The sequence below is a fragment of the Panthera uncia genome (genome assembly GCF_023721935.1).
Source record: "Panthera uncia isolate 11264 chromosome A3 unlocalized genomic scaffold, Puncia_PCG_1.0 HiC_scaffold_11, whole genome shotgun sequence".
Classification (NCBI taxonomy): Eukaryota; Metazoa; Chordata; class Mammalia; order Carnivora; family Felidae; genus Panthera; species Panthera uncia.
The window spans coordinates 18,601,262-18,625,141 of NW_026057578.1; the positions used below are offsets into that span (position 1 = coordinate 18,601,262).

The window sequence follows — 23,880 nt, forward strand, 5'->3', positions numbered from 1 at the left end:
CTCAGTCTCTCTCTCTCTCAGTCTCTCTCTCTCTCAGTCTCTCTCTCAGTCTCTCTCTCAGTCTCTCTCTCAGTCTCTCTCTCTCTCAGTCTCTCTCTCTCTCTCAGTCTCTCTCTCTCTCTCTCTCTCAAAAATAAAAACGTTAAAAAAAAAAATGGACTACTCTGGCTGTTGTGGAGAATGAGTGGAGGGGAGGCCATGGTATATATTGGACACAGTGGGGGTGGGAAAAGGAGGAATTGAGTAGAAGTGGGTCTGGAGCTCCAGGCAGAGGTTCAGGCTGGTAAAGAAAATTGGATCCTGTATTTCCTGTTAGCTCACTTCCTGTTCTTAGCCAAACTTCCTGTGAGTAGCCTTATCCACAGTATCTACTTCCTCACCTCCTCAGCTCAGCCCTTTGCGCTCTGGCCTCTGTCACTGCCGCTTTCCTGAGATGTCTTGGGGAAAGGGCACAGCCCTTTGTGGTTAGCCAAGTCTGAGTCTTTAGCTCTCGAAGGCTTGATTTGCATCCAGTAACACTGTGAGCTGTTCCTGCTTTGGAATGTTCTCACTTAGTCCCTTGTCTCTCTGGTTCCTCATCCTGTGGCCCCTTTGCTGTCTCCCAACTTCTCAGCCAGGCCCTGAAATGATAGTATTCCCCCAGCCTTCTGGCCTTGGTCCTCCTGGGTTCTCTCTGTGCCTCTTTGAACAAAAGAGTCCTCCCCACTTTCATCATGCCAATGTCTACTTGCCTTTCCAGCCTCATCTCAGGCGCCCTCTCCTCCAGGAAGCCTTCCCGACCCCTCAGGCTGGGTTAGGTGCCCCTTCTCCTTTTTCATTTCTCCTGGAGCATGAAGTGGATATGATAGCACTTAGCACCCTGCTTACTTATTTGTCTCTCCAGTCTAATAGTGCTTGAAGGATAGGATTACAACGAAAGGCCCTGTGATCTAGGACAAAGATTGCTTTCTGTAGTTTAGGTGAAAGCCACACTTTGTAATGAAGGTATCTACACCTGATTGTATGTCCTTTAGTAGAGCAGTCATTTCTCACTTGGTCTGAGGACTGGGATTCTGGTATAATGTCTTCTGTGAACAGAAGGAATTACCTCAAAAGAATTAGTAATTGTCTCCATCTTCTGAAAGGAAAAGAAATCTGAGAATTTAAGAATATGAATTGGCTTCAGAAGAGCTTCCAAAGACCTGCCATGCCTGGTAATTTCATTCTCCACACCCTTGTTCCCACTTCAAAAATGTGTTCTATGTGCCTCGTATTTTGTGATTCCACAGTTGTGGGTTCGCCGTTACAGTTGCCTCTGTGTTGATGAGCACTGAAGTTCTCCTGGACTGAATTGTGATAGCCTTTGAAGGCAGCAAACAGGGTGAATGAAAGACCAGCTTCTGCCTTTATACCCTGCCTCCTGCTAACCGGCTCACTGTGTGAGTGAAAAACTAGAGACAGCACAGTATCCTCTTAGGCATGCAAGTCACAACCCTGCACTTTCAGCAAGGTGGCCAAGGCCACTAAGCTCTCTTCTCCTTCAAATGTCTTCTTCTACCCCTTTTTTTAAAGTTTAAATTTTAGTTAACATACAGTGCAATATTGGTTTCAGGAGTAGAATTCAGTGATTCATCACTTACATTCAACACCCAGTGCTCATCACCAGTGCCCTTTTTAATGCCCATCATCCATCTAGCCCATCTCCTACCCACCTCCCTCCATCAACCCTCAGTTTGTTCTCTATTAAGAGTCTCTTGTGGTTTATTTCTCTCTCTCCTCCCCCACTTCCCATATGTTCATCTGTTTAATTTCTTAAATTCCACATGAGTGAAATCACATGGTATTTGTCTTTGATTGACTTACTTCACTTAGCATAATACATTCTAGCTCCATCCATGTAGTTGCAAAAGGCAAGATTTCATCCTTTTTGGTGACTAAGTAATATTCTTTGTATGTACACACACACACACACACACACCACACGTCATCTTTATGCATTCATCAGTTGATGGACATTTGGGCTCTCTCCATAGTTTGGCTTTTGTTGATAATGCTGCTATAAACATTGGGATGCATGTACCCCTTCAAATCTGTATTTTTGTGTCCTTTGGGTAAATACCTAACAGTGCAATTGCTGGATCATATGGTAGTTCTATTTTTAGTTTTTTGAGGAACCTCCATACTGTTCTCCAGAGTGCCCGCACGAGTTTGTGTTCCCACCAACAGTGCAAGACGGTTCCCCTTTCTCCACATCCTTGCGAACACCTGTTGTTTCTTGTGTTGTTAATTTTAGCCATTCTGACAGGTGTGATGTGGTATCCCATTGTGGTTTTGACTTGTATTTCCTTGATTATGAGTGATGTTGAGCATCTTTTCATGTGTCAGCCATCTGGACGTCTTCTTTGGAAAAGTGTCTATTCACGTCTTCTGCCCATTTCGTAACTGGATTGTTTGTTTTTTGGGTGTTGAGTTTGAGAAGTTCTTTATAGATTTTGGATACTAACCTTTTATCAGATATGTCATTTTCAAATATATTCTCCCATTCTGTAGGCTGTCTTTTAGTTTTGTTGATTGTTTCCTTCACTGTGCAGAAGCTTTTTATCTTGAAGTCCCAATAGTTGACGATTGCTTTTGTTTCCCTTGCCTCTGGTGACCTGTCTAGTAAGAAGTTGCTCCCACTGAGGTCAGAGAGGTTGCTGCCTGTGTTCTCCTCTAGGACTTTGATGGTTTCCTGTCTCACATTTAGGTCTTTCATTCATTGTGAATTTATTTTTGTGTGTATGGTGTAAGAAAGTGGTCCAGTTTCATTCTTCTGCATGTTGCTGTCCAGTTTTCCCAACACCATTTGTTGGATAACAAATGGATATTCTTTCCTGCTTTGTCAAAGATAAGTTGACCATGTAGTTATGAGCCCATTTCTGGGTTTTCTGTTCCATTGATTTGTGTGTCTGTTTTTGTGCCAGTACCATACTGTCTTGATGATTACAGCTTTGTAATACAGCTTGAAATCCAGAATCATGATGCCTCCAGTTTTGTTTCTCTTTTTCAGGATTGTTTGACTATTTGGGGTCTTTTGTGGTTCCATACTTCTTCTACCCTTTTGAGTTCTTTCTGTCTTCTCTAGGTTCCAAACCCACTTTATCCTTTTTTTTTTTTTTTTTTTGCAGGTGGAACAAAGAAAATAAAATATTGAATCCCTTTTTCCCAGTGGCTTGAGTTTTAGAAACTTTCTTGCTTTTTTCAGTGTTCAGTGTTCAGTGTTCTGAGCCTGACTGAGTAAAAATCAGAGATACCTTTTACTAAGTGCAACACTTAGTTTGATTACTCAAAATAATGCTACAGTTTGTCCTTGTGCCTTTTTGGTATAGTGTGGAGCTGATTATTTTTTAGGAAAAAAACACTGAGGTTGTTATTTGTTTTAACTATAGACATCTCTCAAATAAAATGAGACTGCCTGAGTATATAGAACAGTGGCCTGACTTTGAGCCCCCATCTTACTTTCTCAGGCGTTTCTTGTTATTAGGGTGAGCAGTGCTCACGCATGAGCCACTCTCTATTGATTCTGCTTACGTTTACTTCTGGTGTCCAAACAAGACATTAGGATTGCAGACTCTCAGATAGGAAGTGACATAGGGTTTTCCAGTATGCCCACTGGTGAGACACCAACTCCCCTTCTCATGTGGGGGAACCTCTCTGTTAGCCCAAGAACATTCTTCCTCACAGGAACCTGTAATCTGTCTTGTGACCTTTGACCCATTTACTTTACTTAGTTTCCCCCACCATATACAACGTATACCACCCTTCAAGTACGTGAAGGCAGCTATCATCGCTTTCATCCCTCAGGCCCTTTGTTCTAGAGGATGGATAGCTGGTGTTTTCGGATGTTCCTTATTCTACATATTGCGATTCTCATAGATCATCCCAAGGTTTTGTTAACTTTTTCAGGTGGCTCAATCTCTTGTTAAATTTACTCTCAGCTGAAACCCGCCTCTGAGTGAGGTTCTAAAATGTCTATTTAATGGACTCCTTTTATCTCAGGGTCTTAAAAGTAAAGTACTTTGTTATATTTGGTAATATTATAATATGTTTCTCCTTAAAGAAAACACAGGCTTTTAAGTCCTGGGGTGCTGGTGCAATGCCAGTAAGGCCATAGAGGTTGATTGCTAGCCACAGAAGAGGTAAGCAACTTCATTTGGGTTTGATAATAAAAGCTAGCATTGACTGAGCCCTCATAGCATGACGGCCGCTGTGCCAAGGACTGTTATGCATATCATTTAGTTTAATACAGCAGTGCTGGTTAATAAAGATACCTCTAATACTGGATGCTGTTATTGACCTCATTTTGATGGTGAAGAAACTGAGACTTAGACAGGTTGAGACTTACCCAATTTTCACGTTTCAGTGTGATCCAGACCTTGAACTCTTAATACACGATTATACTGCTTCTTTAGCACCTTTTTGCTGGGTAAAGCTCTATGTACAATGCCCTTCTCTTGTGTTTCGTAGTTAGCTCTCTGATTTTCTTAAAGTGTAAATTTTGAGGGGTTCCTGGGTGGCTCAGCCGGTTAGGCATCCGACTCTTGATTTCAGCTCAGGTCATGATCTCGCAGTTCGTGGGTTCGAGCCCCGCGTCAGTCTCTGTGCTGCCAGCACAGAGCCTGCTTGGGATTCCCTCTCTTCCTTTCTCTGCCCCTCCCCCGCTCATGTGAGTATGTGCTCTCTCTCTAAATAAATAAACTTTAAAAATATATAAATTTTGAGGGGTGCCTGGGTGGTTCAGTCGGTTAAGCATCCAACTTCGGCTCAGGTCATGATCTTGTGGTCTGTGAGTTTGAGCCCTGTGTCAGGCTCTGTGCTGACAGCTCAGAGCGTGGAGCGTGTTTCAGATTCTGTGTCTCCCTCTCTCTCTGACCCTCCCCCGTTCATGCTCTGTCTCTCTCTGTCTCAAAAATAAATAAACGTTAAAATATATATATATATATAAATTTTGAAAAGAAAGAATTAGATTGTTCTTTGCAACTCACCAGGGCACTAGAAGAGTGCCCTGCACGTGGTAGGTACTTACAGTAGAACTGAGGTCCTTCTAGGTCTCTAGACCCAATAAAAAGAGACTAAACCTCTAAGAGTTCTTTAGACTTAAGTTGTTCTCTGGTACCCCTCCAGACCCCACATGACCATCTTAAGCCAATAAAATTCTAATGCCATCATGGTGGGCTGGGCTAAACTTTTGATTCGCCTTTGGGCAGCTTGTAGCACGGATCAAATGGGAGAGAGGGGTGGCGGTGGTAGTTAAAGTTAGACTGGCAGGCAGATAGCTGTACTCAGTCCTGGCTTTGCCGTACATACTCTCTAGGGACCTCAGTGTCCTCATTTCCTGGGAGTTGGGGGGGAGAGAGAAAGGCAGGAGGATGGGGGTGGGTGTTGGTTACTCCACATTCTTTCCCACTCTTTCAGAGGTTAAAATAGCTCTTTTGGTATTGGAGATTAAGTTTTTGTGCCCTGTTGCCCAACTCCGCACTTGAAACAGTGGCACAGTTGGAAGGATGGGTCTTTGGGAGGCTGCTCTTTCCCCCAGCCCCCAAGAGATTGGTGACTTGGATACCATTATTAACTTGGGATAAAACTGGACTCATTAACTATGCTTGGACTGAGGAATTAAAATACGGGTCTGCTTTGGGGTGCCTGGGTGGCTTAGTTGGTTAAGCGTCCGACTTTGGCTTGGGTCATGATCTCTCAGTTCATGAGTTTGAGCCTTGCATCGGGCTCTGTGCTGACAGCTCAGAACCTGGAGCCTGCTTCGGATTCTGTGTCTCCCTCTCTCTGCCCCTCCCCTGCTCTCTCTGTCTTTCTCTCTCTGTCTCTCTCTCTCTGTCTCTCTCCCTCTCAAACTTAAGTAAACATTAAAAAAAATTTTTTAAATACGGGTCTGCCTAGGACGTCTCCCCCAATTCACAGGGCCCCAAGGGTTTAGGGACTGACAGTCTGTAGTCTATATGTATATAGTGGAAGGTGGAGAAAAAAGTACGAGGTAGGCATTTCTTGAGCATCACCATGTGCTAGGGATTTTCTCCTGGTACAATCACCTTTTGGGGTGAATAGTAGTATTTCTGTTATATATGTGGAAAATTTGAACCCAAATCTCTTGGCCCTAAGTCAGCCCAGTCCTGGTGATCTCTGTGGTGACAGATGGTAGCCAGATATCCCTCACATCTGATTTTGTCTGCAGTCACAGAAATCCACAGTTGATGGCATTGCTGGGAGAACAGGGAAGGACTGTAAAAGAAGGGCTGTATATTTTTTTTTCCTTCACATCTGTGAACTTGAAGAGACGGGGAAAGAGGAGGAAAAAAACCCAACTTGGCATGGATGATGTTAAGTGAGATCAAATAAGGTGAAAAGCAAAATAGAATCCAGAAATTTAGTTTTGCTTTTACCCAAAGTTCACGGGCGGCTGCTGTACAAAGTCCTTTTTACTTTTCACAAATGTTAAGCACTTTTCATAACATGAATCTCATTATCTTTTACTTTGTTTATGAACTTAAATAGCTTTATAAAAGACAAAGAACCAATTCAACACAAACTGTGTGTCACCTTTGTTATTTTATTTCTTGCTAATGTACAAATTATTACACTTATGAGTTAAAATTATTTTAGCTCCTCATGCATTCATTGTGAAAGTATTTTTTGAATAGTCAACAGTGAAGTAGAAATTTTAAATAAAAAAGAATCCTAACACCCTAGAAAGTAAACTTTTAAAGTTTTTTTTCCTACTTTTGGTTGCATGCATGCATGAATTTTATATAGCTGGAAATGTACCAGTTTATATTGTGTTCTTGTCTTTATGAATGTGTTTCCATGTTGCTATCTAACCTTCATAATTAATAATTTATCACTTTACCTTAAGCATTCTCCTACTTGTTGAATATTATTACTTATTTACCTTGCTTCATGTCATGAAACAGATTGGCAGTTTTGTTGGACATTGAAGTGGTTTATTTATTATTTTTCTTTATAAACATTATTTATTTGAGTCTTTGTACACTAGTTGCCCATCCTTCCCTCGTTTGTTCTTTCTGGCAGAGGGAAAGGAATTGTTATTTTTTTAGGATAATTTCTTAGAAGTGAGATGAGCAACCTGAAGGTATATCAAAGAACATAAATATGGTAGTTTTAGGGGTTATTGAGAGAAGCAAGATAACAATTAAAGTGAGTCATTAAGCAGGGTTGTCACTTAAAATGTTAATGTGGATTTTTATTAAATCCTAGTTTTTTTATTTTATTTTTTTAATTTATATCCAAGTTAGTTAGCATATAGTGCAACAGTGATTTCAGGAATAGGTTCCTTAATGCCCCTTACCCGTTTAGCCCATCTACCCTCCCACAACCCCTCGAGTAACCCTCTGTTTGTTCTCCATATTTAAGAGTCTCTTATATTTTGTCCCCCTACCGTTTTTATATTATTTTTGCTTCCCTTCCCTTGTGTTTATCTGTTCTGTGTCTTAAAGTCCTCATATGAATGAAGTCCTATGATATTTGTCTTTCTCTGACTAATTTCGCTTAGCATAATACCCTCTAGTTCCAGCCACGTAGTTGCAAGTGGCAAGATTTCGTTCTTTTTGATTGCCGAGTAATACTCCACTTTATATGTATACCATATCTTCTTTATCCATTCATCTGTCAATGGAGATTTGGGCTCTTTCCATACTTTGGCTATTATTGATAGTGCTGCTATAAATGTTGTTGAATCCTAGTTTTAAAAATTATTACTAAAAGAGAAATTAGACATTGACATTTACATACAAAGTTTAACTGAAACTCTAAGTTGTGATTAAGCTTTAAAAATAATTTGTTTTTGGCTAAATTGAATGCAGTATAATTTGGAACAAATCTTGTATTTGATTAATAGTATTGGTCCAAGTTATCCTGCATCCCTGAAATATTAGCATTGGCCCGGCAGTCCCCTGGGCTCTTCCCTGGAAGGTGATCATCCCCTTCCTAACCCATTCTGTTCAGCCCTGGGGAGCCTGGCCACTTCTGTGTGTCCACTCCTTTTTAACCTGGGGCTCTGGCCAGAAGGGCTTCTTTGTATGGTGCCGTTGTCCTTCCACTCGACTTCCATGGACCGTAATTCTGCTTTCTGGAGCAACAGTCATGTTTATTCCCCTGGTCAGGAAACTTGAGAAAATCAGAGATCTGTTCTGGTTTTTGCTTTCTGCGTCCTTAGCTCTTGGCACAGCTCCTGGCACTTAGGAGGTGCTCAAAAACACATTTGTAGAATGAAATTATCTTGAGACAGTCTTTCAAATATATGAATACAACCATGATGTCCCAACTTAGTCACCTCATCTTCAGGTTTAATATCCTCCAGTCCAGCTGTTCCTCATGAAAGAATTTCCAGAGCCTTCTCCCTCTTAATCAGTTTCTCACCATTGTCTGTGGCTGCCATTGGCTGTCAGTCATTCTGTTATAATATGTGGCCAGATTGGCACCCAATTCTCCATAAGTGGTCTGATTTGCAGTCATACATTCAAGTGGGCATTACTTTCCCCCTTCCTTAGCAAATCCCTAGTTGCTTATATCTTTTCATGTGATCTGCTGTTAAGCCTGGTTTCTTCTAAGAGGTGCTTGTACTGTTGAGTGTTTTCTTCTAGATTAGTGTCACTTGGGATTTGATGAGGGCTCTTCAATATCCTCATGTGAGTCCTCAGTAAAAATGAGGAACAAGGGTGGCCCACAAAAAGCTCTGTGGAAGCCTCCCTTCAAATTGACAGTAATCCCCTAATCCCATGTTTTTCAAACTGTGGTGTGCCTACAGATTATCTGGGAATTTGGTTAAAATGAAGATTCTGGTTCAATAGGTCTGTGTGCAATGTGAGATTCCAGTTTTCTAATCAGTTCCAAGGTGATGCTGATGTTGTGGGTCTATCCAGTCATGCTTGAGTAGGGAGGCACAGTTTTTAGAGTTGTTCATGAAAACAAATCCTTTGGTGTCTGGATAGCCGTACCCGTCAGAGCCCCCAGTGAGGTGCTTGACCCCATTCCCAGAGGTTCATCTCCTTCCACACTAAGTAAATGAGGAAAACAAGAGTGGTGCTATTTCTACCATCTTCCAAATGATTGTGTATCTCTCCATGCATATTTAATTGGACCCTTTTTCCCAGCCCGGCAAGCTGTTATCAAACATATTTAGTATCTTTTCAGGTTTCTCGTTATGTGGACGTTTGATAATGTGACCAGCTATACTGAACACTTATTTTTTTATTATTAATCTAGCATACTTTTGTATACCAGAAAGTTACCCAAAGAGAAACTAAAGAGACAGTTTTTAAAAACATTGGTTAGAAAGTGTAGTGTTACTGATAAAATTCTTTTATAAGAAATGCTATGGAGCATCCAATTTTTTTTTTTTTTTTTTTTTACTCAGTTGGAATTTGGAGAAAATGGATGCATTGTTGAAATTACATTCCTCAACTGAAAGATACTCCTGCAGCTGCCCGCCTTTCAGTAATAGATTAGCAAGTGAGTTTTGTAGAACTCAGGTTGGGGAGGTCATGAGCATCTGATCCCCCTTTTCTGCAAGCTTTCAATCTTTTAGCTTAGGAGACAGGTGCTTTTATACAAAGCAGATAACACTATGTCCAGGACTTTTTTAGGGTGTTTTAAAGGATGATTATTATGTCAAAATTTGACGACAAAGGCATTTACACTTATTTTGTAGAGCTCAATGTGATCTGCTTAGTAGACTGTTGTCTCTGTATTAGGGATTCCCTACCTCTTGGTGAGATAGGCTCTTATTTCCTCAAAGCTGTAGGATTAATAGAACAAGTATTCTGCTAAAGGTCTTAAAAGAGAAGTTTTGCTTTGAATCATTCTGTAGGTTAAGCACCTTCTGAGCTCAAAGGTTGTGCTTAGAAATTGACTAGTGTTCTCTTTTTATGAGCAGGCCTTTCGGATGTAGTGTTCTTGAGGGGAGAGGATATCAGAGTCACTTTCAAAGTGCATTCCACCCAGTGCCCTAGTCATGGCAATTTATAGCTTGATTGTTGGAATTATCACAACCTGCGCGTGTGCACACACATTCACAGAGTTATATAGTCCCTTAAATTTTGCTTGTGTAGACCTGTAGACCATCTTTTCCTTTTGTTTTGAATACAGTAGGTGTGGCCACACCCTGGAAAGTATTCTCCCCACTGAATATCAAAAAAACCCCTCCCCCTGCACTCTCAAAGCCCGTGAGCCCCAAATTCATCATTTGAGCATCTGAGGGACAGGCTGACATGTTGCTCTTGTAGTTTATGCATTAATTTCCTCCCTTTCCATGATGATGGTTTTCCATGGTCGACTAGATCTTTCGTTGTTCTTTCAGCTGCTCACGTGCAAGCACAGTTGCAGTAATAATCATGCCTTCCCTTTAACAATTTTCTTCATTATAATAATTTTCAAAAATGTATTAATAAACCTCCATGAACCCATCACATAATCTTGACAATATCGACATCTTTATGATCTAGTTTCATTTATTTTCTATTTTTCTTTATCCTTCCTACCACCACACATGGTCTTCTGCCCACCTCCCTCCCCCATCTTCTAGTCTTTTAAACCAAATTTCAGATATCTTATCATCTCATCTGTGATATTTCAGTTTGTAACCTAACAGATGAATATTTTTTGCCACCTTTTTGTTGAAGTAATATACATAGGGGGAAATGAGCATAAGTGTAGAGGCTCGTGACTTTTCACAAGCTGAATGGATCTGTATAACCAGCACCAGATCAAGAAGCACAACATTTCCAGCACTAAGCAGTGGATTTTTCTGGGTGAATTTAATGTTAATCTCCAATTTGTTCTTTACTAAATATTCTGACCTATGCTGGTGCATAATTGAAGCTTTTATGGTATGTCCACAATTTAACTAGGCAAATGTAATTAAGTTTTCATTCCAAATACTGTATATGAAACACAGTTTGAATCTGGCTCTGTCAAAACAAACCAAAAACCCAAGTATTGCTAGTCTCAATGAGTTGATCACTTAGGCACTGTTGATTAGTATGTTTAGATAATTATGACTCCTAAATAGTAAAGACAGCATCTTCCAAATATGTCATGAAAGTTGAGTACTATAACTAGATGTTAAATTAGGAGAATCCCACTCAGAGGATTCTTATCTGATTGATAAGAAACTTTGACTCTGTTAGCATAGCCAAGTGGTTGAGAACAATACTCTGGGTTGAAATCCTTGCCTTGCCACTGTGTAGCCTGAGGCAGGTCCCTTTGCCTCTCTGTGTCTGATTGCTTATCAGTAACATGGAGATGAAACAAACATCTGTTTCATAGGGTATTTGTGAGGATTAGAAGAAATAAGCATGTAAGGTGCCAAGCACAGTACCTGGTACATAACCATTCAACAAAGCAAACTGATTTTATCCTTTACTTCTTTTTAGATTTCACAGTCTTTTTTAAAGGAAGGCTGTGGAGTTTTAGTAGCTTAATAACATTCAAAGTTGTGACCACAGATTTATCAAATTTTCCAACAACCATAGCAGAACTTTGTCAAACATGAGTACTTTTCTTTCAAATCGGTCATCTTGAAACCCTCTTATTCAAATGTTGCCTTTGCTCAAAATGTATTTGGACTTCTTATTACTAGTTGTTAGTCTACAGACGTCCTTTTTGCTGAAATTACAACTAGGATAGAGGTGAATATGTGCATAATGAAATTTTGTTATTTATTTGATTCGGCAAACTTTTATTGACCATCTAGTATTTGTCAGACATACTAGGCACCAGAAATATAGCAGTGAACAGGTAAGACAGGGTCATTGCCCTATGGCATTTGCAATTTAGGGGACAAAAAGCTTTCACCAGTACCCTGGATCATGTCAACAATGTGACAGTACTAAATAACATTGTCAAAACTGCGGGAAGGAAAATGCAAAATTTTGGATGTTTTGTAGATATATCCAGTACTTTTATTGGTACAACAAAATCTCATCCTTGATATATTACCTGAAAGAAGACAGATAACTTCATTAATAAAATGATATGTACTGAGGGACACTCTGATCTGTAACAGTGCAATGATGTAACCAGCCCTTTAAATTCAAATTTGAAATAAAACAAGGAGCTCCTTTATTTCCTCTCTGTTTGACTGTGACTTTGGAGCCACTCACTCATGAACTTGAAATCGGAAGCACAGTTACATTAAACAACACGACTAAAACTAAATTATTCACCAGTGGCCTGGTGATGATCAAAAATGGTTATACATTCAAGAACATTTGTTAGGTTCCATTATTTAGCATATCTAAAAAATGAACATGCTAACTAATTGATTTCTTCTTAAAATTTTCCAAATATTTATATCTATTCGATTTAACACCTTAATGTTAAATAATTACAAAGTGCATATAGTTAAATAAACAAAATTATAGAGTCCCAAAATTCAAAGGGGCTTTAAAGATAGTTTAGGATAGTCACCCTTTCAGTGCAAAAATGCCCTCAGCCTGTGCCCAACACCTCTGGTGATGGAGATGTTTAACTATAGACTAGAGGGTCAAGGGCATATAATATAAATGTAGCAACTTATCTGTTATAGGAGTGGGTAGTTACCTTACGGGGAACTTTTGGGCCCTCTCTGGAAGTACAGGTTGGTTGGTTGGCTGGTTGTTTTTTTCCAGGTAACATTCTGGCCAGCTGTACATTGTCTTTTGCAGTCTAGTTTCTGTCTGTGGACCTCCATTGTGTCACCTTTCCAGTAAACTTTGGCATTGGGTAGGGAAACATCCCAAGATCTTTTTAGTTTTCTAAGTTTGTAATTAATATTATAGCATACAATTTTAACCATTTATTCATTTAACAAATATTTATCATCTATTGTGTGCTGGTCACTGTTCTAGGCAGAAGGGATGATAGCACTGGGTAAAACGTCACTACCATCATGGAGATTTCAGGTTCGTGAATGAGTGGCTCTAAAGTTGCAATCAAACATGAAATAAAGGAAATGGATCAGGTCTTGAAGGAGATGATGATTCTGGTTTGGGACATGGTGAGCTTGTGAGGCAGTGGGCCATCCAAGAGCAGATATCTGGTAGGCAGCCAGCTCTGTGGTTGAGAGAAAACTGGCTTTGAGAATTCTTGGCATGTAAGGTGGGACTTGAGGCTATTGGAACAGAGGAAGTCAGCAAGGGAAGCAAGTGGTCTGAAAGTGGGAGGTAGTCTAGGATGGCATGGTGCCTTGTAAGTACCACATAGAAGTTTTTGAATTCATTTATTTGATCAACAACTGTAATCCTTTTTAAGTAATTATGTAATAAGCATTACTTATTCAGTAATTGTAACATGAAGCAAGTAAAGGTTTCTCATTACTTTGGAGAAACTCTTTTCTACTACAAAAATTTGGGAAGTGGAGGTTTTGTGTAATAACCTTTCCCTTTTTTTCTTTTTAAGAATTATGTAAGTAGCACATAGCCAAACTTTTAATAGCCAAAAATATGCAAGTGTGAAGAGTAAAGTTTGCCCCTTTACCCCTCTCCTTACCCTTTTCCCACCTAAGACTTTTTTCTATGGCTTTCCACATACTGTTCCTAGAGAAGCTATGTTCTGAACAGAGTCTGTTTGGAGACTGAAGAATGTAATTCCTCATGTTTGTGTTTGATTCACAAAGACCATAGATAAGTTATATTAATTTTTCATGGTGGCCTCCCCAGGGGATGTTCTTGCCCTTGCCCTTAGTGGTGGGTAATCTTTTATAGGAAGTCCTTCAACTGCATAGTTAGTGGGTAGCTGAAGCTCCATTATGGACTTTGGGAAGCACAGCTGGACAGATGCAGGGTGAGGTGAGATCTCATTTCCAGGATACTAGAAAATTACACACACACACACACACACACACACACACACACGGGACATGTAAAGAGTTCTGAAATCTCTTTTATGGTGCACTGAATTTTGGGTGTTACTTTTACCAGTCAAGAGTTGATCAAAATAATTCTCATGTGAAAAGTAGTCACAAGACATTGTACATTTTGTTAGGATTCTTGTTTCCTTAGTTTTACTGAATGTAATGGACCTAGGTTTCTAGAGTTGATGTTTGGCTGTCATTTATAGGTGGACCTCATTAAAAGCACTGAGAGCCTAATTGTGTCTAATGACTTCTGAGGCATTGATTGCACAGTATTAAAAATGCGTAACCATTTGTGCCTGAGGAAGATTGTTACTTGGTAGGGAAGAGGAGAGAGAAATTATGTGATTGCCCTTGGTGTTTGCAGCATATTATAGGATCTAGAATTTAAATGAAAAATTAGTCCAGAGCAAAAGCACTGCTTTCGTATTTGGTATTTTTTGAAAACTTGCTGATCTCTGGTCTTCCCCATCTTGGTAAAATGGTACTTTCAAGAACTTAGTTGTTGAAGTCCTAAACCTGGAAGTCATCCTTAACAACTCTGTCCTGCACGTTCAGTCTACCAGAAGACCTGCGGATCCTACCTCCAACATAGAAAACCCATCTCCAGGGGTGCCTGGTTGGCTCAGTTGGTTAAGCGTCCAGCTTTTGATTTTGGTCAGGTCATGAACCCATGGTTCATGGGTTCAAGCCCCCCATTGGGCTCTGCACTGACAGTGCAGAGTCTGCTTGGGATTCTCTCTCTCTGCCCCTCTCTCTCCTGCTCACACACACACTCTCTCTTTCAAAATAAATAAAATAAATATTCATACTTTTTAACCCAGGGATTTAAAAATAGTCTATCTCAAAGAAATAATCATAGGTTAAGACACTAATTTATATAGAGATATTTGTCTCCACATTATAAAGTAAGTAAACAGTAAACCAAAATGAACATGTTCAAGTGCCTGACACTGAGCAATTGTTAAATTATGTACATCTATGAAGCTAACAAAATTCTATGAACAAAATGAAGCTAACAAAAATAGACTTTAAAGACATAGGGAAAATGTTTATGTGGTTTTTAGGGATGCTAAGTGAAAAAAATATATACTCCAAAACAGATTTATCCAGAATATCAATTCTATAAGAAGGTATATGCAAAGGAAAGTAAAAATTAATAGTAATTGTTTTTATAACTTGGATTGTGTGAGGGTTTCCCCCTGTATTCATATACTCTTCTGTATTTTCTAGATTTTTACAGTAAGTATACTATAATCAGGAAAAAAAATATTTTTTAAATTGCCAAGTTGTCTCACAGAGAAATAAGAATGGCCAGTGATCACATGAAAATATTTAACTTCAGTAGTAATAAAAAATGGGAATAATGCTCAGTGAGATGGAGAATGCCTATTCCATATATTTAAGTGGGGGGAAAAAGTAATATGTATACTGTAATCCCAGTTTGGTTAAAATTATATGTATCAACATGTTGACAGTGCTTATCTCTGGATAGTTGATATTTTTTCAGATGACTTTTAATTTTCTTCTTTATGCTTATGATTTGGATTATGTGAGTTTTCTGCCCCTGTAGTCTTATCTATTTTGTATTTTCTAGTTTTCCTATATTAAATGCATGTTGCTCTTATAATCAGGAAATTTTTTCACACATTAAAAAATATCAAATTAGCCTTTCCATCCTCTAAAGCATACTTTCTGCTCTTAAAATATGCTTAAAATATTTAACTTGGATGTTAGAATGAGAGAAATTTGAGGGAACTCTTTTATGTAATTCAGTATTTTTTAAAAATGTTCATTTATTTTGAGAGAGAAGGAGAGAAAATCCCAAGCAGGCTCCACAGTGTCAGCGCGGAGCCCAGCTCGGGGCTTGATCTAACAAATAGTGAGATCATGACCTGAGCTGAAATCGAGAGTCAGATGCTTAACTGACTGAGCCAACCAGGCGCCCCTGTAATTCAGTCTTAAGAGCTAAATGTATACAATGATATAAATTTCTACATTACTTTAAAGAGATGTATCTTTGTCTAAGGTATATTTGTGTACCTCAAATTATCTCCTTATACGGTCAGCCACATAAGGGCAATATGATGGAAAACTGTCTTTTTGCCATTTTTTATGAAGACTTTTGAGCCTTTTTAAAACGTTTTTTTTAAAATGTATATTTATTTTGAGAGAGAGAGCATGTGAGTGCATGAGCAAATGGAGGAAGGGCAGAGAGAGAGAGGGAGAGAGGGAATCTCAGGCTCCACACTCAGTGCAAGCCCCACACAGGGCTCGATTCCATGAACAGTGAGATCATGACCTGAGTTGAAATCAAGAGTCAGATGCTTAACCAACTGAGCCACCCAGGCACCCCTGAGCCTTTTTATTTCTAAAAATTGAGATATCATTGACATACAGCACAATGTGCAGATTTTAAATGTATGGTCCAATAAGTTTTAACAAATATTTATACCCATGTGAATACCACCCCAGTCACTATGTAGATCTTTTTTTTTTTAACTACAGAAAACTTCCCTCATGCTTCCTTCTTGTCAGTCTTCACCATTCAAAGGTAATCTTTATTCTGATTTTTACCACCATAGATTAATTTCACTTTTTCCAGAACTCCATATGAACAAAATCATATAATCTCTTTTATGTCTAGCTTCTTTTGCTTAACATGATTTTGAGATTCATCCATAGTATGCATATCAGCAACCGATTCTTTCTTTTTAATTGCTGAGTAGTATTCTGTTGTGTGAATAGCAAGGTTTGTTTCCCCATCCTCATGTTGATGGACATGTAAGCTATGTCCAGGTCTGGGTTATTTTATTTTTATTTTATTTTATTTTATTTATTTAAATTTATTTATTTTGAGTGGGGGGACAGGGGCAGAGAGAGAAAGAGAGAGAGGGACAGGGGCAGAGAGAGGGAGAGAGAGAGGGACAGGGCAGAGAGAGAGGGAGAGAAAGAATCCCAAGCAGGCTCCTCATGGTCAGTGCAGAGCCTGATACAGGGCTCGAACCCACGAACTGTGAGATCATGATCTCAGCCAAAATCAGGAGTCAGACATGCAACCAGCTGAGCCACCCACATGCCCCCCAGGCTTGGGCTATTTTAAAATCAGGAATGGTTAGCTTGTAGCTGTGTTATAAAGCCCAGTGTGCACCCTGCTTCTCTTTTCCTATGTAGGCATTTGTCCTGCAGTTCAGGGCTTGTTTCTAGGAGCCTGTCACCAAGACCACCACAAAGAGAGCAGAGAATAAAACTAAAGCGGCTGGCCAAGTTCAGGGCAGATGCCTCAGGAGTTCAGTTCCTGGGCACAGAATGGCAGGCCTGAAGATGAACTGAAAGCTCCTTTCACAGAAAGAAAGAAGAAAGACAAAGCTCAGCAGCGAAAGAGCTCAGGGCATCCAGTCAGGGACCAAGACAGCCACTACCACATTGAGACCAAATCACAGCAGCTGTGTCAGGTTCCTCAGAGTGCTGAGCGTTGACCACCCGGAGAGAGGGTGGGGGGGTCCTTCCTCACCCCAGCCGGCCCTGCGGCAAGTGTTGCCTGAGTGCCCATCTGGGCTCCCTTCTGCTGGGGCTTCTGGGGTAAGGAGCTCCAGCAGGACTTGAAGCACTGGCTATGCAGCCTGTGACTGCTCTTCCGATACGAGTCAAGTGAAAAAAACCCATGACCTCTTGGAGATACACCATCTGATAACTGGAAGCAACACTTCCCCGCCCCCCAGACTCAAGTGCTTACCATACATGTGTTATTATCCATACAGTGTAAATTACTCAAGAACAGGAATTGTAAGTTCTAGATTTGAGAGGTCCAGGATGTGTATCTCTGTGACAGAACAGGACACAGCACCTCGTCACCTAGCCTCATTCCTTGTAGAGTTCGTTTCCCTCTGTGCCATCACCAACCAAGGGGAATGTGGCCTTTATCCCATCTCCTTGGGCACTGCCCCTTTATCCCATCTGTCTCCTGAATCTTGACACACAGTTCAGGTTAACTGAGTGTAAACAGAGCTGAGGAAATGGGGAGGAAGAAGTACTTACTCAGTTAGTTTGTTGAAAACACTCTTAGAGGAAGGGATACTGTGGGGGCCCTCATTAGGCAGTGGCAGGACCAAAGAAGAGGGTGCCCCCCACCTGTCATGTTATGGAAGAATTTATGGCAACACTCATCCCGTGAAGAGGGAGTTGACCATGGATATTACACTGACCAGCTTTGCTGGAAACTGCTGAAGGGATCCTTGGATGCTTGGCAGCAGACTCAGCCAGCACGGAGTTCACTCTCTGTACCCCCTAGGCAGCTTTCCCCCTCCCTGGACTGTTGTCTGTCTGCTGCCTCACTGTGTCAGAATCTTATCTTTTTGCCCTCATTTCTTGTCCAGGTCTATTTTTTTCTTTGCCTCTTTTTTCCTTGACCTCTTCAACTTAAACTTTCTGGTTAAAAAACAAAACAAATATCAGACTTTCTAACTTTGCGTTAGCTAACATTCCCTGCCCAGGCACTGACCCTGAGCACCTGCCAAAAGATATTTTTATTGCCTTTGGTTTCATTATAGATGACAAAACACATGGAATTGAATGTCTTTTCCCCAGGATTGAGTTGCTAGTTGTTTATTTCAAAACCAGATAGTATTTTCTGATTGAAGTTATTTATAAGCAGTTTGATTCTTTTTTTTTTTTTAATTTTTGTTTAGTGTTTATTTATTCTTGAGAGAGAGACACAGAGTGTGAGTGGGGGTGGGGGGAGCAGAGAGAGAGAGGGAGACACAGAATCTGAAACAGGCTCCGGGCTCCGAGCTGTCAGCACAGAGCCTGACGTGGGGCTCGAACCCACGAACCGTGAGATCATGACCTGAGCCGAAGTTGGACGCTTAACCGACTGAGCCACCCAGGCGCCCCAGCAGTTTGATTCTTAAAACCCTTTTTGATATTACTGGATCAGTGTGGACTATTAGTCCCATGTGACACATGTGTTGAGAGGACATATAAATTAAAGCATTGATAAGTTGACACCAAACATGGGAACTGAAGCAATCTCTGCCCATCAGATAAATAATCTACTGGTTTTAAGGTGACTTTTACTTTTGAGGGATATATAATTTCCTTGAAATTACTAGTTTTAGGAAAAGCCACAGTATTTTTCCTGGGTTACTATGTTATCTTCAGTTATAATTTTGATACAAGAGCAAAGAGCAGATTTTGTCTAGCCCATTACCTTTTGTAACTTCAAACAATTATACTCTCTTAGACTTTAGCAAAGAAATTTTAGAGAAAAGACTTTTAAAGTCTTTCACCTCTCCCTACCAAGTACAGTTGACATTTTTAGGTCTAAATAACCAAGGATGTTTGAGCACATTCTTTAGCAAAGTAGTTAATATTTCATAATCAATTTTTTGGGATTGAACTATATGAAAGAAAATTTGTGATACCATTCTATGAAGTCTGTTAAACAACTTATTCTCATCAGTGAACATACAAGGTTCCTGTATCAATTCCTCTAGTAGGAACTGAGAATGATGAAAATTAATTTTAAATAAGGGAAATGAACATCTTTGAGTTCTGACCTTTTCCGTAGACAAAAGCAAACAATAAGACCCTGAATAATTGACATTCCTTCTCTGGAATATGAATATTGGGTTCTCCATGGCAAGTGTAAACTTCATATTTGTAAATTACTCTAGGGTGTTAGATTATCATAGAGATAGAGACAACTAAAGGAAATCATTGCATTACCTTATCAAGGGCGTTTTAAGATAAGGTAAAATTATGTCTTTGAACGGAAAGATATCCCATCTTCATGAATTGGAAGACTTGATATTATAAAGGTGGCAATACTACCCAAAGTAATCTTCAGGTTCAGTGCAATCTCTACCAAAATCCTGGAGGCCTTTTTTGCAGAAATGAAAAAGTCGATCCTAAAATTCATATGGAATTGCAAGGGACTCTGAATAGTCAAAACAATCTTGCAAAAGAAAGTAAAGTTGGAAGAATCATACTTTCCAATTTTATTTATTTATTTATTTATTTATTTATTTGTTTGTTTGTTTGTTTGTTTTTATTTTAGGGCATGAGCAGGGGAGAGAGGCGGAGGGACACAGAGAGAGAATCCCAAGCAGCCTCCATGCTTAGCATGGAGCCCAGTGTGGAGCTCAGTCCCACGACACTGGGATCATGACTTGAGCTGAAATCAAGAGTTGGACACTCAACTGACTGAGCCACCCAGGCTCTTCACCCTTTCCAATTTTAGAAAAGCTACAATAATCAAAAGTGTGGTACTGGCATAAGGCTAGACATATAGATCAATGGAATGGACCTAAAAATCCAGAAATAAACCCATATATCTATAGTTATTTGAGTTTTGACAAGGGTGCAAAGACTATATAATGGTGGAAAGGACAATCTCTTCAGCAAAGGGTGCTGGGACAACTGGACATTGACATGCAAAATAATGAAGTTGAATCCCAACCTCACACTATATAATACAAGTGACTCAAAATGGCTCAAGGACCTAATTGTAAGAGCTAAAACTCTTAGAAGAAAACATAAGGGTAAATCTTCATGACCTTGGATTTGGTAATGGATTCTTAGAAATGACACCAAATGTATAAGCAGCAAAAGAAAAAAAAAAAGAGCTAAATTGGACTCCCTCAAAATTTAAAGCTCTTTGCATCAAAGGACACTATTAAGAAAGTGGCAAGGGGCGCCTGGGTGGCTCAGTCCGTTGAGTGTCCGACTTTGGCTCAGGTCATGATCTCGCGGTCCGTGGGTTCGAGCCCCGCGTCGGGCTCTGTGCTGACAGCTCATAGCCTGGAGCCTGTTTCAGATTCTGTGTCTCCCTCTCTCTGACCCTCCCCCATTCATGCTCTGTCTCTCTCTGTCTCAAAAATAAATAAACATTAAAAAAAATTTTTTTTTTAAAAAGAAAGTGGCAAGAAAATCTAGAGAATTGGATAGGACATTTGCTAATTTGATAAGGGCCCTAGTGTCCACAATGTATTAAAAACTCTTAACAACTCAACAACAAAAAGACAACCCAATTAAAATATGGGCAAAGGCTTGATTGGACATTGCTCCAAAGAAGATATAAGAATGGCTAGCACACTTCTGAAAAGATGTTCAACATGCATTAGTCATTAAGGAAATGCAAATAAAAAATCATAATGAGGTACTACTTCATGCCTACAAGAATGGCTATCATCAAAGCAAACAAACAGAAAAGAAGTGTTGGTGAGGATGTGGAAAAATTGGAACTCTCCTGCTTCACTGGTGAGAATGTAAAATGATGTAGCTACTGTGAAAAACAGTTTGGTGATTCCTTAAAAAGTTGAATATAGAATTACCATATGACCCAGTGATTCTGCTTCTAGGTATATACCGCAAATAATTGAAGATATATAGTCAAACGAATACTTGTACACAAGTGTTCATCACAGCAATATTCACAGTAGGTAGAAGGTGAAAACAATTCAAATGTCCATCAATGGATGAATGAACAAAATGTGATCTATCCATACAATGGGATATTTTTCAGTCATAAAAGGAATGAAGTAATGATATTTGCTACAACATGGAAGAACCTCAAAACATCATGCTAAGTAAAAGAAGGCAGACACAAAAGGTCACATACCCAGAATAGGTAAATCCATAGAGACATAAGGCCTGTTAGTGGTTGGCCAGCCTGGAGCAGGGGGATGGTAGTGACTATTTAATGAGTACGAGGTTTCATATTGGGGTGACTAACAAGGTTTGGAACTAGGTAGAGGTGAAAGTTGCACGATATTGTGAATATACTAAATGTCACTGAATTGTACACTTTAAAATGGTTGATTTCATGTTATGTGAATTTTTAAAAATTATGTCATATAGTTTTTATGATCTCATAAATAACTGTGGCTTTGCTGTCATAGTTACCTTGTGACTGTTGGAACCCATGTGCTTTGCAGCGTTTGTATGTTGGGAAAGTTCTTTCCAACTGTGGGCAAGAAAACTCAAAGATGGATGATCCCAAGTGGGTTTCTTTCTAAAATAACAATTGAGAAATATAATTTTGTTTTCAAATTTTTATTCATAGAAGGTGGTAAAACTACCTTGAATAGGCCCTGGGTTGTTTTAAAATGTGATATGAACTAATGTTTGTTAGTTTCTTTATTTAACTTAAAAAAAACTATGTTTAAAATAACTGTATATTATTTGGTTTTTTGAAAATTAAGAGTAATTTTAAAGAATCTACGATATATATATATATATATATATATATATATATATATATGCAATTGGAATTTTCTGATGGTTTGTTGTCCTGCACCGCTAGTGATTTTTGTGACAGTTTCTAAAATCATCACATGTGCTTTGTATTGTCAGCAGAATTGGTGTCAGATATAAGAAGGTTCTGTTTTCAGATCAGTCAAGGTGGGCTTGTGTCATAAAAATCTTAGTAGTTTTTTTTTTTTTTTCAAATCTTACACCTGTTTTGTTTTTGAAGGAAGGACTTTAGGTTAGATTTGGCAAAATATCTGGCATTGAAAAAGCTTCTCGTTCAGAAACGTAGAAATGCTATACCAGTGATCATAAAGCTTTTCTTTATGATGAAATTGATGCTTTTGTCTCATAGTTCTGCTTCTGGCCCTGTGTTATTTGTGGACCTGTTTCTCTAGCAGATATATTCTAGTTGTGTTGCACACTCCTACCTGATTCCTTATAGGACTCAAAATATGCCATCCAGGCTTAGAGTTTGTAGACATGAAGCAAACAAAGCTAACTGGTCTGCAGTGGATTGAATCCACAGCTTTTGGCATCATCATCATCATCATGTTCCAATAACTGAACTAGAGTGTAAGAGAATAAATGCCTTACTTGAGCAAAGGCTTTGCGATTTCAAACTTAGAGGGGATCTGGCAAAAGCGTAGCAAAGTGTCTGGAATAAATATTATAAGCTGAAGTTGTGCGTAAGTGTGAATAGTCAGCTTAAAATAATTGCTTCTGACTTCCACAAAATTAGGAAGATCTCCTTTTTGTTATGTTCATTGGATAATGTTTTAAAATAAGGGGTCAGTTTTTAAGTTGTGGAGAATTCAAAGTTAAGTTTTTCAATAAATTATTAATTAGGAAGAATTTCCAACAAGAGCTAGTGTAACTAGACATGGTACTGCTGAACCATGACAGCCACAGGAGAAAACAAGGTATGTAGATGAGGCTGCCACTTACTGGGGGTGTCTGTTTGCTCCAGGACCCTGCCTTTGAACAGGAGCTTAGTGCATTTCCTTGTACAGTTTACTCAAACTTTCTGTGCCTTAGTTTCCTCACCTTGGCAATTAGAATAATAGAATCCATCACATATGGGTGTTACCAAGAACGAATTAGTTAATGTAGTTAAAGCTCTTAGAACAGTGCCTGACACAGAGTAAAAGCTTGATGTGAACATTAGAGACCTAAGAATCACGGTGAAAGGTAGCTAGGAGCTACTTTGGTGAAGGGTGCTTTTATGTGTTTACATTCACAGATCCCTATAGTTCCCACTCTCTGTCATGTGCCTGTGCACCGTTCTATCTGAGGTTCTGAGGGCCTCTGGTATACTCACTTTAGGGCCATTTTATTGGTAATGGGCATCTCAACCAAAGAGAATGCTTTGGGAAAAAAAAAAAAAAAAACGAACTCAAAAGCAGTGGTTTTTCAGCTGCTTCCTGAGAAATTTGAAGATTGCATGAAGCGTCTCTAGTGGTTTGTTGAAAACACATAGTTACCGTCTCATTCATTTGCTGAGAGATACTGTGTGCCCATCATTGGCCCTGGGCAGAGTGGGACAACATCGGTGTTAAGGGTCAGAGACACAGATGATGATAATATGGTTCCTTGGTCTGGAACTCACAGGGTAGACCATTTTTTGGTACCACTACAATCCATGCCAGGAAAGCCCCAGGGCTTTGAATGGCAGAGCATCAGAAAAGAGCATATCCTTAATGGTGTGCATTCTTGAAGTTGTAAGGCCCACATCCATTGATTTTTTTCCT

General features: G+C 39.4%; 1 protein-coding gene across 4 annotated transcripts in view; it reads left to right on the forward strand.

Annotated features, from left to right (window-relative positions):
• The window catches only part of ZHX3 (zinc fingers and homeoboxes 3), a 117,360-nt gene that overhangs the window by 30,771 nt on the left and 62,709 nt on the right, over nt 1–23,880 (forward strand). For 2 of the 4 annotated variants that reach the window (XM_049650783.1, XM_049650781.1), the window contains exon 1: nt 21,024–21,881. The exons of the other annotated variants lie outside the window; for them this stretch is intronic. The gene's annotated coding sequence lies outside the window, so the exon portion shown is untranslated. Of the gene's footprint in view, nt 1–21,023; nt 21,882–23,880 lie in introns of those variants that run through there. 4 annotated transcript variants of the gene reach the window in all.